The sequence below is a fragment of the Ambystoma mexicanum genome, chromosome 5p (assembly GCF_040938575.1).
Source record: "Ambystoma mexicanum isolate Mex_15411 chromosome 5p, UKY_AmexF1_1, whole genome shotgun sequence".
NCBI lineage: Eukaryota > Metazoa > Chordata > Amphibia > Caudata > Ambystomatidae > Ambystoma > Ambystoma mexicanum.
This window is the reverse complement of record NC_090930.1, coordinates 644,162,429-644,178,339: the sequence shown is the minus strand read 5'-3', so window position 1 is coordinate 644,178,339 and position 15,911 is coordinate 644,162,429.

Here is a 15,911-nt window from a genome sequence, read left to right as displayed (position 1 = left end):
CCCACCCCCCGCTCATGCCCCTTGTGTCTCTATCCCTCCCACCCACACCCCGCTCAGGCCCCGTGTGTCTCTATCCCTTCCACCCACCCCCCGCTCATGCCCCGTGTGTCTCTATCCCTCCCGCCCACCCCCCGCTCATGCCCCGTGTGTCTCTCTCCCTCCCGCCCACCCCCGCTCATGCCCCGTGTGTCTCTATCCCTCCCACCCACCCCCGCTAATGCCCCGTGTGTCTCTATCCCTCCCCCCACCCACGCTCATGCCCCCTGTGTCTCTCTCCCTCCCCCCACCCCCGCTCATGCCCCGTGTGCCTCTAGCCCTCCCACCCACCCCCGCTCATGCCCCGCGTGTCTCTAGCCCTCCCACCCACCCCCCGCTCATGCCCCGTGTGGCTCTAGCCCTCCCGCCAAACTCCCGCTCACCCCCGCTCATGCCCCGTGTGTCTCTAGCCCTCCCACCCACTCCCGCTCATGCCCCGTGTGTCTCTAGCCCTCCCACCCACTCCCGCTCATGCCCCGTGTGTCTCTAGCCCTACCACCCACCCCCCGCTCATGCCCCATGTGTCTCTAGTCCTCCCACCCAACCCCCGCTCATGCCCCGTGTGTCTCTAGCCCTTCCACCCACCCCACGCTCATGCCCCGTGTGTGTCTCTACCTCCCACCCACCCACGCTCATGCCCCATTTGTCTCTCTCCCTCCCACCCACCCCCCGCTCACGCCCCGTGTGTCTCTATCCCTTCCACCCACCCCCCGCTCATGCCCGTGTGTCTCTATCCCTCCCACCCACCCCCCGCTCATGCCCTGTGTGTCTCTCCCGCCACCCCTGCTCATGCCCCGTGTGTCTCTATCTATCCCCCCCACCCCTGCTCATGCCCCATGTGTGTCTCTCCACCCCACCCCCGCTCATGCCCCGTGTGTCTCTCTCCCTCCCGCTCACCCCCCGCTCATGCCCCGTGTGTCTCTAGCCCTCCCACCCACCCCCCGCTCATGCCCTGTGTGTCTCTGCCCTCCCACCCACCTGCCGCTCATGCCCCGTGTACCTCTAGCCCTCCCACCCACCCCCTGCTCATGACCCGTGTTACTCTAGCCCTCCCACCCACCCCCGCTCATGCCCCGTGTGTCTCTCCCCTCCCATCCACCCCCTGCTCATGCCCCGTGTGTCTCTCTCCTCCCACCCACCCCCTGCTCATGCCACGTGTGTCTCTCCCCTCCCACCCACCCCCCGCTCATGCCCCGTGTGTCTCTCCCCTCCCACCCACCCGCCGCTCATGTCGCGTTTGTCTCTCCCCTCCCACCCACCCCCCGCTCATGCCCAGTGCGTCTCTATCGTTCCCACCCACCCCCCGCTCATGCCTCGTGTGTCTCTATCCCTCCCACCCACCCCCCGCTCATGCCCCGTGTGTCTCTATCCCTCCCACCCTCCCACCGCTCATGCCCTGTGTGTCTCTATCCCTCCCATCCACCCCCCCCTGCTCATGCCCCGTGTGTCTCTATCCCTCCCACCCACCTCCCGCTCATGCCCCCTGTGTCTATCACTCCCACCCACCTCCCGCTCATGCCCCATGTGTCTCTATCTCTCCCACCCACCTACCCCCCTAAGGCCCAGTGTGTCTCTATCCCTCCCACCCACCCCCCGCTCATGCCCCGTGTGTCTCTATCCCTCTCCCCCACCCCCCGCTCATGCCCCGTGTGTCTCTATCCCCTCCCGCACCCCCCGCTCATGCCCCGTGTGTCTTTATCCCTCTCGCCCACCCCCGCTCATGCCCAGTGTGTCTCTATCCCTCCCACCCACCCCCCGCTCATGCCCCGTGTGTCTTTATCCCTCTCGCCCACCCCCGCTCATGCCCCGTGTGTCTCTAGCCCTCCCACCCACCCCCGCTCATGCCCCATGTGTCTCTATCCCTATCCCCCACCCCCCGCTCATGCCCCGTGTGTCTCTAGTCCTCCCACCCACCCCCGCTCATGCCCCGTGTGTCTCTAGCCCTCCCACCCACTCCCGCTCATGCCCCGTGTGTCTCTAGAACTCCCACCCTCCCACCGCTCATGCCCTGTGTGTCTCTATACCTCCCATCCACCCCCCGCTCATGCCCCGTGTGTCTCTATCCCTCCCACCCACCTCCCGCTCATGCCCCCTGTGTCTATCACTCCCACCCACCTCCCGCTCATGCCCCATGTATCTCTATCTCTCCCACCCACCTACCCCCCTAAGGCCCAGTGTGTCTCTATCCCTCCCACCCACCCCCCGCTCATGCCCCGTGTGTCTCTATCCCTCTCCCCCACCCCCGCTCATGCCCCGTGTGTCTCTATCCCCTCCCGCACCCCCCGCTCATGCCCCGTGTGTCTTTATCCCTCTCGCCCACCCCCACTCATGCCCCGTGTGTCTCTAGCCCTCCCACCCACCCCCGCTCATGCCCCGTGTGTCTCTAGCCCTCCCATCCACCCCCGCTCATGCCCCGTGTGTCTCTAGCCCTCCCACCCACTCCCCGCTCATGCCCCGTGTGTCTTTATCCCTCTCGCCCACCCCCGCTCATGCCCCGTGTGTCTCTAGCCCTCCCACCCACCCCCGCTCATGCCCCATGTGTCTCTATCCCTATCCCCCACCCCCCGCTCATGCCCCGTGTGTCTCTAGCCCTCCCACTCACCCCCGCTCATGCCCCGTGTGTCTCTAGTCCTCCCACCCACCCCCGCTCATGCCCCGTGTGTCTCTAGCCCTCCCACCCACTCCCGCTCATGCCCCGTGTGTCTCTAGAACTACCACCCACCCCCCGCTCATGCCCCGTGTGTCTCTAGCCCTCCCATCCACCCCCGCTCATGCCCCGTGTGTCTCTATCCCTCCCACCCACCCCCCGCTCATGCCCCGTGTGTCTTTATCCCTCTCGCCCACCCCCGCTCATGCCCCATGTGTCTCTAGCCCTCCCACCCATCCCCGCTCATGCCCCGTGTGTCTCTATCCCCTCCCGCACCCCCCGCTCATGCCCCGTGTGTCTCTATCCCTCCCACCCACCTCCCGCTCATGCCCCCTGTGTCTATCACTCCCACCCACCTCCCGCTCATGCCCCATGTGTCTCTATCTCTCCCACCCACCTACCCCCCTAAGGCCCAGTGTGTCTCTATCCCTCCCACCCACCCCCCGCTCATGCCCCGTGTGTCTCTATCCCTCTCCCCCACCCCCGCTCATGCCCCGTGTGTCTCTATCCCCTCCCGCACCCCCCGCTCATGCCCCGTGTGTCTTTATCCCTCTCGCCCACCCCCACTCATGCCCCGTGTGTCTCTAGCCCTCCCACCCACCCCCGCTCATGCCCCGTGTGTCTCTAGCCCTCCCATCCACCCCCGCTCATGCCCCGTGTGTCTCTAGCCCTCCCACCCACTCCCCGCTCATGCCCCGTGTGTCTTTATCCCTCTCGCCCACCCCCGCTCATGCCCCGTGTGTCTCTAGCCCTCCCACCCACCCCCGCTCATGCCCCATGTGTCTCTATCCCTATCCCCCACCCCCCGCTCATGCCCCGTGTGTCTCTAGCCCTCCCACTCACCCCCGCTCATGCCCCGTGTGTCTCTAGTCCTCCCACCCACCCCCGCTCATGCCCCGTGTGTCTCTAGCCCTCCCACCCACTCCCGCTCATGCCCCGTGTGTCTCTAGAACTACCACCCACCCCCCGCTCATGCCCCGTGTGTCTCTAGCCCTCCCATCCACCCCCGCTCATGCCCCGTGTGTCTCTATCCCTCCCTCCCACCCCCCGCTCATGCCCCGTGTGTCTTTATCCCTCTCGCCCACCCCCGCTCATGCCCCATGTGTCTCTAGCCCTCCCACCCACCCCCGCTCATGCCCCATGTGTCTCTATCCCTATCCCCCACCCCCCGCTCATGCCCCGTGTGTCTCTAGCCCTCCCACTCACCCCCGCTCATGCCCCGTGTGTCTCTAGTCCTCCCACCCACCCCCGCTCATGCCCCGTGTGTCTCTAGCCCTCCCACCCACTCCCGCTCATGCCCCGTGTGTCTCTAGAACTCCCACCCACCCCCCGCTCATGCCCTGTGTGTCTCTAGCCCTCCCACCCACCCCCCGCTCATGCCCCGTGTGTCTCTAGTCCTCCCACCCACCCCCGCTCATGCCCCGTGTGTCTCTAGCCCTCCCACCCACTCCCGCTCATGCCCCGTGTGTCTCTAGAACTCCCACCCACCCCCCGCTCATGCCCCGTGTGTCTCTAGCCCTCCCACCCACTCCTGCTCATGCCCCGTGTGTCTCTAGAACTCCCACCCTCCCACCGCTCATGCCCTGTGTGTCTCTATCCCTCCCATCCACCCCCCGCTCATGCCCCGTGTGTCTCTATCCCTCCCACCCACCTCCCGCTCATGCCCCCTGTGTCTATCACTCCCACCCACCTCCCGCTCATGCCCCATGTGTCTCTATCTCTCCCACCCACCTACCCCCCTAAGGCCCAGTGTGTCTCTATCCCTCCCACCCACCCCCCGCTCATGCCCCGTGTGTCTCTATCCCTCTCCCCCACCCCCGCTCATGCCCCGTGTGTCTCTATCCCCTCCCGCACCCCCCGCTCATGCCCCGTGTGTCTTTATCCCTCTCGCCCACCCCCACTCATGCCCCGTGTGTCTCTAGCCCTCCCACCCACCCCCGCTCATGCCCCGTGTGTCTCTAGCCCTCCCATCCACCCCCGCTCATGCCCCGTGTGTCTCTAGCCCTCCCACCCACTCCCCCGCTCATGCCCCGTGTGTCTCTAGCCCTCCCACCCACTCCCCCGCTCATGCCCAGTGTGTCTCTATCCCTCCCACCCACCCCCCGCTCATGCCCCGTGTGTCTTTATCCCTCTCGCCCACCCCCGCTCATGCCCCGTGTGTCTCTAGCCCTCCCACCCACCCCCGCTCATGCCCCATGTGTCTCTATCCCTATCCCCCACCCCCCGCTCATGCCCCGTGTGTCTCTAGCCCTCCCACCCACCCCCGCTCATGCCCCGTGTGTCTCTAGCCCTCCCACCCACTCCTGCTCATGCCCCGTGTGTCTCTAGAACTCCCACCCACCCCCCGCTCATGCCCTGTGTGTCTCTAGCCCTCCCACCCACCCCCCGCTCATGCCCCGTGTGTGTCTCTCCCTCCCACCCACTCCCCGCTCATGCCCCGTGTGTCTCTAGCCCTCCCACCCACCCCCCGCTCATGCCCTGTGTGTCTCTAGCCCTCCCACCCACCCCCGCTCATGCCCCGTGTGTCTCTATCCCTCCCACCCACCCCCGCTCATGCCCCGTGTGTCTCTAGCCCTCCCACCCACCCCCGCTCATGCCCCGTGTGTCTCTAGCCCTCCCACCCACCCCCGCTCATGCCCCGTGTGTCTCTAGAACTCCCACCCACCCCCGCTCATGCCCCGTGTGTCTCTAGCCCTCCCACCCACCCCCGCTCATGCCCCGTGTGTCTCTAGCCCTCCCACCCACCCCCGCTCATGCCCCGTGTGTCTCTAGCCCTCCCACCCATCCCCCGCTCATGCCCCGTGTGTGTCTCTCCCTCCCACCCACTCCCCGCTCATGCCCCGTGTGTCTCTAGCCCTCCCACCCACCCCCCGCTCATGCCCTGTGTGTCTCTTGCCCTCACACCCACCCCCCGCTCATGCCCGGTGTGTCTATAGCCCTCCCACCCACCCCCCACTCATGCCCTGTGTGTGTCTCTCCCGCCCCCCACCCCCCGCTCATGCCCCGTGTGTCTCTAGCCCTCTCACCCACCCCCTGCTCATGCCCCTAGCCCTCCCACCCACACCCCGCTCATGCCCCGTGTGTCTCTCCCCCCACGCCCCGCTCATGCCCCGTGTGTCTCTTGCCAGCCCTCCCTCCCACCCCCCGCTCATGCCCCGTGTGTCTATAGCCCTCCGCCCAACTCCCTGCTCATGCCTCGTGTGTCTCTCCCCCCACCCCCTGCTCATGCCCTGTGTGTCTCTAGCCCTCCCACCCACCCCCTGCTCATGCCCCGTGTGTCTCTCCCCTCCCTCCCACCCCCCGCTCACGCGCCGTGTGTCTCTCCCCTCCCCCCACCCCCTGCTCATGCCCCGTGTGTCTCTCCCCTCCCCCCACCCGCTGCTCATGCCCCGTGTGTTTCTCCCCTCCCACCCACCCCCGCTTATGCCCCGTGTGTCTCTCCCCTCCCACCCACCAATGCTCATGCCCCATGTGTCTCTCCCCTCCCACCTCCCGCTCATGCCCCGTGTGTCTCTCCCCTCCCACCCACCCCCCGCTCATGCCCCGTGTGTCTCTAACCCTCCCACCCACCCCCCGCTCATGCCCCGTGTGTCTCTCCCCTACTACCCACCCACCTTGCTCATGCCCCGTGTGTCTCTCCCCTCCCACCCACTCCCTGCTCATGCCCTGTGTGTCTCTATCCCTCCCACCCACCCCCTGCTCATGCCCCGTGTGATTCTATACCTCCCACCCACCCCCCGCTCATGCCTCGTGTGTCTCTCCCCTCCCACCCACCCCCTGCTCATGCCCCGTGTGTCTCTATCCCTATCACCCACCCCCCACTCAAGTCCCGTGTGTCTCTATCCCCTCCCACACCCCTCGTTCATGCCCCGTGTGTCTCTATCCCTCTCGCCCACCACCCGGTCATGCCCCGTGTGTCTCTATCCCTCCCGCCCCCCGTTCATGCCCCAAGTGTCTCTATCCCTCCCGCCCCACCCCCCGCTCATGCCCCATGTGTCTCTATCCCTCCCACCCACCCCCCGCTCATGCCCCCTGTGTCTATCACTCCCACCCACCCCCCGCTCATGCCCCGTGTGTCTCTATCCCTCCCACCCACCCACCCCCCTAAGGCCCGGAGTGTCTCTATCCCTCCCACCCACCCCCCGCTCATGCCCCGTATGTCTCTATCCCTCTCCCCCACCCCCAGCTCATGCCCCGTGTGTCTCTATCCCCTCCCGCACCACCCGCTCATGCCCCGTGTGTCTCTATCCCTCTCGCCCACCACCCGGTCATGCCGCGTGTGTCTCTATCCCTCCCGCCCCCCCGCTCATGCCCCGTGTGTCTATCCCCTCCCGCCCACCCCCCGCTCATGCCCCATGTGTGTCTATCCCCTCCCGCCCACCCCCCGCTCATGCCCTGTGTGTGTCTATCCCCTCCCGCCCACCCCCCGCTCATGCCCTGTTGTGTTCTCTTTATACACCCCGCCTTCCCTTTCCATGGTGGCCATCTTGGTAAAAGATTTTCCTTCCTGCACCGGGACGCCGCAGGCGTCCTGGTTTGGGAAGAAAACACTTTTTTTTACCACCTGGGGTTCCCACTTTGAGGACCTAGGATGCTAGTGGTCTTCATCTATTGAAAAGGATGTTATGGTGACGTTGCACTAATAAAAACCTATGAAATGCAGTAAAAAAAAATTGTGTTACAGGGACGTTATGGTTAAGTTGCACTAATAAAAACATATGAAATTCAATGAAAAAACTTTGTTAAAGGGACGTTATGGTTAAGTTAGACTAATAAAAAACTATGAAATTCAATGAAAAAACTTTGTTAAAGGGACGTTATGGTTAAGTTGCGCTACTAAAAACCTATGAAATTCAGTGAAAAAACGTTGTCAAAAGGACGTTATGGTTCCAAGTAAAACCGAAAAACCCTTAAAATTCGCCAGTTATGGTAAGCTAAGCAACCATAACTCGCGCCACCACCGTGCACTGCTAAGACTAACACCCTGGACATCAAAGATGACATCACAAATGTCATTGATGACATCACTGATGACATCACATGTCTGGCTCGCTCTTTTTTCTTTTGCTGACATGTCTAGGCCACATGGTTTTCTTCAGTAACAGTCAGAAACTAAAAATGTTATTTCATTTGTAGACGTATCCTTCAAGTAGGTTCTTACAGTAATTCCCTTAGAGTCCAGTCACATCATATGAAACATATACATACGGGAAGACACAAGCTTGAAAGACAGCAATCCTTTTTGTGCATAAAGATAATCAATAGATTTATGAGCACTTCCTGATAGTTCTGTTTTTTTTTTTTATGGCTGTACTTTCCGTGTGGGTCCAATCAGATCAAGAGATACATATACATAGGGTAAATAGCAGCTTTGAAACAGAGCCATCATTTATTTGCATGAAAATAATCAGTTAAGTTATGAATTGTTTCTGCTACTACTTGTGCTTTTTTGCTAACTTCACTTTCCCTGTATATACCCATATTGGTATGTGTTCTTGTGTCTTTGTGTTTTGTCTATAGTAATGCAATTATGTAATCCATGTGTTTTATTAGCTACGTATTACATATTTCACAGTACACAAAAATCTATTAAGAAAACAATTATCATATCATTATTGAACATATTAACATTACGAATATTATACCTTCATCTTGTACGCTGCACACAATGTTATGTTTCTGTATGAGTAGCTTAGTATACCAGATAGAACCCCATAATAGAATGCTATTTATATCAATGCATCGTTCAATTCACTAATTAGGGTATGATATTTATTGCAATGATCCTTGACACTTGTTTCGCAACATTATAATAAGAATCCCTTGTACACATATTTCATGAAAAGTACATACACATGTGATGTCATCAGTGATGTCATCAATGACATTTGTGATGTCATCTTTGTTGTCCTGGGTGTTAGTCTTATCAGTGCACGGTGGTGGCGCGAGTTACGGTTGCTTAGCTTACCATAACTGGCGAATTTCAAGGGTTTTTTGGTTTTACTTGGAACCATAACGTCCCTTTGACAAAGTTTTTTCACTGAATTTCATAGGTTTTTAGTTTCGCAATTTAACCATAACATCCCTTTAACAAAGTTTTTTCACTGAATATATATATATATATATATATATATATATATATATATATATATATATATATATATATATTTGATAGAACCTTGATTGTAAAGTCGCTTTATTTTGGACCATGATGCTCTAGTTGCTACCGAATCACTTTCACACCCCTTCTGAGAATATATACTTCTGGCTGCCCACATTAACACAAACTAACTATATCGCTTAACTGTGCATGTTTTTACCATTTTGGTTGTGATCACTGTCTGTCATTAGAAGTGTAAAGGGCTGAGTATTTTTTTTATTTATTTGAATTCATATAGCGCACAACGGCCATCGCTTAGATACAACTTAAAACAGACTATACAGAAATGTTGAGGGGGTTAGACAGTAATACGGTAAGAATGTTCCAAGGTTACAGGGGAACATCAGTCAGGTACATTCTAGTTGAAAAGCTTGGTTTTTAGAGCCTTTCATAACACCATAAGAGATTTTTCCTTTCTTAGTGTGAGTGGAAGGGCGTTCCAAGCTGGAAGTGGTTTATTGGTCTAGTCATTATTTACACATATACTCCTGCATATTGGATGTCATTTTGTAAAAAAGTCATTTTGTTTGATGTCATTTTGGATTAACTTCCAGTGTTTCAGGGTTGTTGTTCAGATAAAGCACACCTCTGCATTCTAGTTTACTAAGTGCTCAAAAAATAGTTTTCTAACAGTGTGAATTGGTTATTGATATCAATTCTTGGAGTTGATGTTTTACGACAATAAGAACAGCTTCATATAGGTCTATCAAATCCACCAACTGACTACTCCGGAGACCAATTGTATAGCCGACTGAGGGTTCAGGGATGTCATTTGTTCAAGAATTACTGACACCATCTGCTAATTTCTTTTCATAATTTTCTTTAATATGGTAGGAATATCCGGCCACATAAACTATGGACATTCTCTAACAGGTGCTTTTGTCATACAGCATAAGAGGAGACGCTAGTTATGTCTCCATATTATTGGTTGTTTTGAATTCTTCTTCACTGATACAATTGTCTTGGACACAATCATGTTGATCGGCTAATCCTTGTGCCATCATATTTTGATTGTAGCTGTTTTCTACCTGGTAACCCTGTTTTGCAATAATCCTTAAGTTGAAGACATTCCCATTTCATATTCGGTCAATCTGCAAATAGTGTGTTCCCCATGGGTTGAAAGATGATAGTTTTTCAACACCCTTACCAATGCCTAGAGAGATTTCTAACATTCATTACATTTGATTGCAATGGGCAATACATTCATGCTTGCTTACAAGGCTACTTTATTAACCTGGTCATGCTTCTGATATAAAACCGCAGTTAAACATTTTGTTTCCAGGACAAATTCTTAGTTTTTAACGGAGAAAAATGACTTTTCAGTTATTTCACAGTCTTTGTTTGAGAGTGCCCCTACTCCCACTTCACCCCTGCCTTCAATAAATGGACCCAATGGTTAAGTGATTTCTTTGTAATTCTCTATGAACCTACACCTGTAAATAGTCAATGATAAGAGATTTTGCAATTCATATAGATTTCTTCAATTTGCGTACAGTCTCACACTTCATTTTCTTGAAATTCAGGGCCTCTGCTGTAATCTCATGGCTTATGATGTCTACTTTAGTTTTGCACTACTGTCCTCTCTGAAGGGATATTTTCACACCTGCATATTTTAGTTGGGGCGACAAGTGGCAGTTCTCCACCAGGTGTTCTCCCACAGTTTTACTTTTGATTAACAGATTAACAGACCATCAACATAGGCCAAAATATCTCTTATTAAAAGATCAGGCATGGATTTATGCAGGAATATATTAAATATATTTCTTCTTTCAATATAACCAAACAGAGTTCAGGTTCCGGTTCAGGCATATTTTTTCCCACCAAATGTAAAGACAAGTTTATATTGGTGTTCACAGAGTAATGGGACAGTACAATATCTGTTGGTAAAAGCTAGGGTACTATATACTTTAGGACACTGTATCTGTGCAAGGGCCTGACCAAGGCAAGGGAGAGGCTACCATGATATGTGTACCCTCTTTTTCAATTTCCTTAGGTCTGTATAAGGGTGTCCCTGATTACGTTCATACCAGAAGAAAAGCTCCCCTCTAGGGGAAATAAGGCCAAAAGTGTATCTTGTAAGGATAACAAGTTTGATCTTACAAAAATGAGGTTGGTAGCAAAGGACTCTGCTGCCTGAACGGTCTTCTCCTGTCCCTCTTCCATTCCTTTCTCTTGCCACAGTTTTCCCAGGCAGGGGATTATATAGCCATGTGTGGCTGTAGTGGCGTCACTGGATATGGCTTATGGCTTCATCCTGCTTCCATACAAGGGATGCTCCAAAGCCTTCCTGTCTTCATTGTCAGCGGTTTCTGTCAGATAATGCTGCTCTCCATATTGGTGACTTAAACAGAATGCATTGTAGCTCATGCTTTCCTTCATTTTGCTACCTATGAACATTTTATATAAAACACATTTTCCAGTCATTTTCTCCATACTTCACTCATTCTACTCATGTTTATCTGGGCCCTGTAGGTTTCCCCCACCCTTAATATGTCCCATTTCTGCATTGTGTGCACTGAGCATGTAAATCCAATGTTTAGCCTGCATGGACCCTAGTAGACAGCAGGTGAGTCACTTTGTGTGCTCTGCCAGTGCTTGGCTCTAATGACAAACCACCAGAGAAGCCTGTAGTCCATTTTTAGCACAAGCTGCATTCTTTCCGGGAAGGGAAGGGGAGTTTGTATCTACCGTACGAAGATTTTACAACGCAGAGGATCTTGACATTACAAATATATCCAGCTAATAGTTAATTGTTCCTTATATTTAAACAATAAATGCCTTCTTCAGTGCCTGCCCTTGTCCTTCTTCAGTGCCTGCCCATGTCTGTGTATGTGATTAAATCTGCATGAGAGAACTTTCCCAGTGCCCCTTCTCCCCCCTGGTCCCTTATAGTGCCTACAAAATGTCTTGCCTAATTCTAAAGTGCTTGGGGGTGTGGGAGGACCCTGGTTCCTTCCCAACATCTGCACAGAGTCTTCATTGTTGATTTGGTCCTAATACTGAGTTATTAAAGATACAGTGGCTTGGTCAATACTGCCATGGGATTCCACATTTCTGATCATCTCTGTGAGTGATTCCATGGACGCTGTAGGTGACCATTATTGTTTTACTAATACTGTCCCCATATTAAAGTCCATAGGTATAGTTGTATAATGAAGGGACGTGTGTCACAATTATAGAAATCGACAGAGAAAACGTTAGAGAAATCTAGAAATACCTGCATTTACTTTTGCTTTGGTTCTGTCCCACAGTCATCACCCATACTGATCTGTTCTTTTACCATCTTTCTGAAGTCTGGAGATATGTCTGGGCTGGTCATTTCTGCGGTACAATCAAATTGGGTTGATAAGTCCTTCATTTATGGTGTCTACATGGGCGCTCGATTCCTTAGCTTCAAGGTCATTACAGGTGACCCTCCATTTTGGGATACCCAGGCCCTGCCATAGGAATCAGTGGATTCCTAATATAAGGCAAGATGGCCCAGGGGACCTCTTGGTTTCTATTGCGTGTTACCTTGTTTTCCCAATGAACTGGGAAGCCCTTACTCTGTCCCTTCCCCTGACTGACTTTTGGGTGGAAGAACCATGTATAGTCTTGTGGGGAAGTCCAGGCCAGACTGGCTGGAGCCTTCCCAGTAAAGGTATTTTGTGGGTACAGCCTTGGGGTCGGACCTGTGAGAATAGAGTGTGTGACCAATAGACATTCTATGTTATGGGTGTCTGCTTTCTGTGTGTGTGACACAATGAATGAGACAGCCATGCCTGAAACTGACATGAATGCAGTGTGGTGTGCTGAAGTTGAAACTTGAAGCTCATCCTTGAAGCCCAGCTGGAGGAGAAGAATGCTGCTGCATTTCCTTTGTGACAATCCAAGAGCTGTCAAGTCTGTCGAGGACTGATATGAGAGAGGACGTGGCTAGGATACCTCTCTCTCAGCTATGAGGGACCATCATGCAAATACTGCTGTTCTTCATTGAGGCACCCTGGAAGCCTGTTCTATGAGTATGATGTCCGGAGAAGGGGTCTGCCAAGAATGTCGAAGAGAGTGCCTTGTCATCTAGGTCATCGAAGTCCATTGTGTCGACCTGTGTTTGGAAGATTTTGGTGACCGCTGGAAGCCAGTCGATTGTGTTGCCTAGAAGCGGGGACACCTTGATGCTGTGCTGCTTGATGCCTGGAACCAAAGCGCTCTGCATTTCCTAAGAAAATTCGACCGAGGACTCCCTTGACATCACCCTCGACCACCTTTGTCATGCCAGAGAAAGTCAAGGTAGCTGGATACCGAGGAAAGTCCATCGATGGGTTTCCCACCACCAGCTGAGGAAGACATCGCAAGGGCACTGAAGGAGTGAAGATCTGAGGTCCAGCACATGGTCGAGTCCCGATCGCCGAAGCTATCCTGAGGTACGTGCTTCGGCCGCAGCAATGACAGGTCAGAGTACCACCGAAGCAGCTCCCATCACCCGACGCCTGCTGCTGGGCCTGTATCCATCACCGAGTCTTATTTGCAGCACCAAACACTTTGCATCTAGGTCTTCCACACGCCTCACCTTCCCAGGACTTCAATCATCGAGAAAATGATCGCCTAAGAGCACAACAAAAGTCAGAGCTGCTATTTCATTGGAAGATTTCCACTTTTCCCCGATGTTCTCGATGCCCAGGGGCTCCTGCTTGAAAGGGAGTACCCCCTCGAAGGATCCCATTGACAAACCATCTAAGAAACCCTTTCACTTCAGGTACATTGTGGTGGTTTAACCAAGAAGCAAGGCGTATTGAGCATTTATGGACTGGGCTTGTTAATTCTTTTATTACATGTTACCCATGTGGAGGGATCCTCATTCAGAATTGTGCATCTATTGCCAACAAAAGCATTCTGTCATTGCTAAACCTTAACCTGCCTTTCTTCCTTATTATCTATGCTGATCCACCTTACTCATTGATTTGTATGCTCTATTATAATTGCCAGCAGTTGATGCATTTTAAAGGAATCTAAAGGCTAAGTGTGGTACCACATAGAATTGTATAGATTTGCCACTATAGAATTACCAGAGTACAAAGTGTGTTATTGAATTATTGTGGGGATGACAAAACCTTGGATCAGTGGGGCGCTGGTTGAATATGTTAGTCCAAAGATCACTGTTGTGTGAATGAATAAATTAATTATATGGTCCAGTCAAGTCTTTGTCATTAGTTTGGTTATTTATTTCTTGGTTTAATTAGCACCAAAGAAAACATCGTAGTAGAAATGAATGACAAATTTTGACATGGTGAATCGCTACACAGCCGACGCGCGTTTTGACCTAAGTCTTTTTCAAGGCTGTGATTTGTGAGTTGTTATTGAATTATGTATATATCTCTGAACCTTATTTTTATATAAAGAACAGTGTTAGCACATAACATAGTGTGTGGACATTCCTTTGTGGGGGCTTGGTGACTCTCTGTACTTAAGAACCAGCCTGCATCACTACATGAGAACTTAAGCCTGGGTTGCACAACCATAGCTACCATATAGAGAACCTTGGATCGGGTGCCCTGTGCCTCTAATCTGTCATATGGAGGGAAGAAGTACAGCTACCCCCCTCCAGTCTTTACAGTAGGTTTGGGTAAATTCTTAGATAAGCATCAGAAAAAAATAGCCATTCCAATGGAGGTATCTTGGGATAAAAACATAACTTTTGGATCATTATTGTCAACCAATGTTCACATAATATCATCTTCTGAGATCTATCAAAGAAGGTGGGTGTACAGACAGGCCCTGTTGCTATAGAATATTATTTAAATGAATAAATGGATATTTAAATTATGGATGGATTGATAAATTACATTCTCCTTGCACGGTTAAAAACATTTTCTTTTCCACTTATGGATTTTATTTAACACAGGTCTATGTGAAATTGAAGGTAGTGAACTCTTTTATATTGTATCTAATAGTATGAAATTTGATCTGAGTTATTTGATGAAGTTATACGAAAGAATAGATGAAGATGAAATGTGTGTAACTTGATAAATGTATATGATGAAGATATTTATTTTTACTTATTGTATTATGTAATTTTATAACAATTTTATGAAATCATGTGTAAAGTTTTTTGTTTAAAAAACTATATCACATTAAAAAATAAAAATGAATAAAAACATCTTCATTAAACCAGTTCTGTCCTTTTCTGATGCTTATTTGCAAAGCATATTGTGAAGTTTTTCCTGGAATAGTAACATCTTCTTTGATTTGAATTTCAGCAGCGTAAGGTAGCAATTGAGCTGATCTAAATGCCTTTTCATGATCATTGAAGTCCATCAGGTTTTCCCCAATACTGAACCAGCCTTTATTATGAATAAAATCCAAATTAGTTGAAAATCGATGTAATATGTTATTAACAATATTGTTATTGATATTGTATTTCTATCGCGCTCGTACACACGTTTTTTAGAGCCTGACAAGGCAAGGGAGGGGAAAAGGGGAGAACAAAACACCGATCTTACTAGGCCCAGTGACATTGCGAACATACACGTGCATGGGAGAGGGGGAGGGGAAAAGTGCATGGAAGGGGGGATAAGTGGAGAGCGTGGAGCAAAGAAGAAATACATAAATAATAATAAATAAATGAATATTAAAGGCAACAAACAGTGGTAGTGCAACCTGCAATTGGCAAGTGCTGGGTTTGAGGCAGCAGACAGGGTAGGTCTGATAAGTGCAGGAAGAAAAAATGGGGGGGGCTGTATACAAGAATATAACAATCAGAAATAATATATGTTACAATCGAACAATTATAATTTTTATTTTTGTTTCCAATTTTGATTTTCAACATACTCCTGCTACTAAACAGGTGTTTTGAATCCATGCCATCAAGTCAAATGTCAGGAATATAGGAGTTTGGGGCAAAAGACGGTGTTTTCCAGCCAAGAAATAGCTGTCTTTGGTGATAAAAACGACATTTCCCAGCATGTCTAAGGAATTCTGTAGTTCTGTGTGTTCGCGCTAATCTCCAGCTGGCAATCAGGAATGGGATAAAGACTCGACCCGCCCGTGCCTCTGTGCAGATAATTAATGATTATGTGCACGGGCTGTAGG